The 3,140-nt window shown below is 33.2% G+C and overlaps 1 long non-coding RNA gene across 1 annotated transcript; it reads left to right on the forward strand.

Moving 5' to 3' along the window:
• Positions 1-880: 880 nt before the first annotated feature.
• LOC148762073 (uncharacterized) lies at positions 881-2,738 on the forward strand. Its single transcript, XR_016026895.1, has 3 exons — positions 881-978; positions 1,627-1,710; positions 2,546-2,738. It is a non-coding gene; the product is annotated as an uncharacterized LOC148762073 (long non-coding RNA).
• The last annotated feature ends 402 nt before the right edge of the window (positions 2,739-3,140 follow it).

A 3,140-nucleotide genomic window follows, 5' to 3' on the forward strand; every position in this document is an offset into this window, starting at 1 on the left:
ATGAATGACTAATGACATGTTAGTATACATAAAAGTTATGGATATAACGCCCCAAAGAAAAGTAAATAAGTTTACTTGATAAGATTTCTATACATGATAGAAATAGTAAGAGCTAATGGCACTTTAAAGGTCAAAGGTCATGAAATTATAAAATCCAATAGATAAGATCTATGCACAAAGATTGATTTAATGGGATGCATAAAGATGCATAATTCATGTAAAGCCCGACCTTATAAAATACTATTCATGACATACATGTGATGATAGCATGATTGCATGCTAGGAGAGTCCCGAAAAATTTACAAAAGTCGGTATTGTACCTAGAGGTACAACAAAGTTTATTTAATCCTCGAACTAGATCAAATAGGAATTTTAAGGTGAGATTAAGAGTTTCATAGTTCATGGATGACTTAAAATGGTAATTTGGAGTTTGAGGATCAATTTGGAGTCAAATCGGAATTTTCACTAACTAGGGGCAAAATGGTCATTTGCCACCTGGGGACAAAATGGGAATTTTAGAAAAGATTTTTTGACCCCATTTGACTTATTAGAGTATAATTTGACTTATTGAAGTATGATTTGAGGTTTAGAAGTGAAAAATTTTAATTTCGGTATAATTTGGAGTATAGGGGTAAAATGGTAATTTTGCCACCTCAGGGGCAAAATTGTAATTTTCCACCACCAGGATATTTTTTCCAGCACATGGTCTTCCTTGTCTTCATCTTTGACCCTTGACTAAACATGTGGTGGAGATAAAATGTTTAAATTTTTAAAATTTTAAAAACGGGCCAATGACATGATGCCATGTGTCATGCCTTTATTAATTTATTATTTTCCTTTTTAAAAGGCACAAAATCAGCCCATCTTCCACCCCATGGCCGGCCAAACCAGCAAGAAGAGAGAGAAAACAAAAACAAAACCCTAGAGAGAGAAAATCAAAGAAAAAGTGTGAATTTTCAAGGAAATTAAGTGAAAAAGGTGAGTTTTTTCTATTAAGCTTGAGTTTTCTTATTCCCAAGCATTTCTCTTTATTTTCCATGATTAAATTACATGTTTTCATGATGAATTAAATTCTGGAAAAATGGGTTAGGAGAGAGAAAGTTATTGGATTTATTTGATTTTAATTTATGTTAGTGTTTTTAGTTAGTTTAGCATATTTAAAAACAAAACAACAAGAAAAGAATTTATTTTCTCCCCCAACCATTAATGGCTGAATTTACCATGTAGTGAGTGAGGATGAGTTTGATTTTATTCTAGGAGAATTGGTTAAGGAATGATGAATTATGAGCGTAGAAAAATAATGGGAATTTTCAGAGCAAAAATACGAATTTTTACCCACTAGGGGTATTTTCGTAATTTGCTGTTGGGACTGATAATTTGCACCACACTGAGGGACATTAAGTTAATTTGGGTGCAATTGAGGTATAGAAACTGAAAAGAATTAAATTGGAGTTTAAACGGACCCGTTAGGAATTTAATCGGGTGATAAGACGAATTAGGCCAATACCGGGTTTAGATAGTTACCAGTGCATTTTTGCATTCCATATCATGCATTGGTAGTCTAAATTAGTTTAATTTTGATTTAGTACCAACTTGGTGAAACTCTCGATTTTGTACTGTGTCAAGGTGGTGAGTCCTCCGATAAAGGCAAGGAAATTGCATCCGAGGACCAGTAGACAGAGTGCTTCGAAAGTCTGCATTCTAGACATTGTGAGTAAACTTACTGTCATTTTAATTATCTAGGGTGGTTTTTAGATGCTTTCATGAATTCTATGGAAAAAGGAATTTAAAAAGATAAATTTTCATGTTTTATGAATAAATGAGTTTCAATGAAATTAAATTATAAATTGTTTTGAAATTAATAGTGATTTTGAAAAATAGAGTACACAGAGACTGTTAATTGTGGCAATTTGATTGTTTAAATTAACTGGCTTATGATAAATTGAGCATGATTGGCTAGTTGGCAATTGTATTGAAATGCGAATTGTTTGGTTACCTTGAAAAACTACGAATTACAAAATTGTCATATCATGTTATTGAGTTTTATTATATGGTGGATTATATATTAATTAATCACTGCAGTAGGGGGTTTCTGTGGACCAGCCTTTTAGAGGGGCACGGTAAACCCCATTATATTCTTACCTCGAACGGAGAGGCGCGTAGGGTATCTCCTGGGGTAAAGTTTAGGGTTCACTTCACGCTAAACCACCACGTGAGGGGGAACTCAGCCAACGCCAAGGAACGGCTATGTTTTCAAAACAAAAACATGATTTATGTGAAATGTGAATTTTAATAGCCTTGGCGGTCTCGGTAGGATGCCTCGGCCAAGGTGTCCCCGAGAATGGATTTATGGCACAAGCCTAGATTTTTATGAGATTCATAAGCCTCTTTACGTGTTTCGAAAAAAATGTGTTCTAATGCTATAACACAGTTTATGATGATTTACTTTATTGTCTCCATGTACTCAACTCTAGATGTTTAGGATGATGTTTGTTTACTCATTGAGATTTTATAATCTCACCACCCTCCTTTCCACCCATTTCAGGTTCAATATAGACTGTAGATAGCTGATCTCATCGAGGACTACAGTGGGATCTGCATTTTCCAAACCGTAGGTTCAAAGTCCTCTTTACTTTTGTTTATCCGGGGGCACTCTTGTTATTGTAAATTAAATTAAATATTTTGGCTTACTGTATTTAAGTATGTATAAATTTATTTAGCTTTTACGTTATAAAAAATTATTCACGTATAACTCTATAAATATTGTTTTATAAGAAAATAGAATATTTTACTTAATATTTCTTTTATTTTCTTATTATATTCAAATAACCATAATTTCGTTTTAAATGAAGATTTTAGACTTTTAAACTCATTTTGAATATGAATTGTGTGTTTTGTACTTGTACATTACGTTTTAGCCAGTTTTAAGATTTTTGAGAAAAATGACCAAAATACCCTTGTGAGACGAAAAATTAATATTTTATTTGTTTAAAGTTGGAAACAGCTTAAAATATTTTAGAACACGATATTTGACAATGGTTGCTCACAAGGGAACAGAGAAACTGATAGTAAAGCCTTGCGGGGTTTCGGGTTGACATTTCGGGCAATAAGTGTCTACCGGGACACCGCGGCTGTTGTCA

Source organism: Theobroma cacao, chromosome 6 (genome assembly GCF_053813885.1).
Source record: "Theobroma cacao isolate CCN51 chromosome 6, ASM5381388v1, whole genome shotgun sequence".
NCBI lineage: Eukaryota > Viridiplantae > Streptophyta > Magnoliopsida > Malvales > Malvaceae > Theobroma > Theobroma cacao.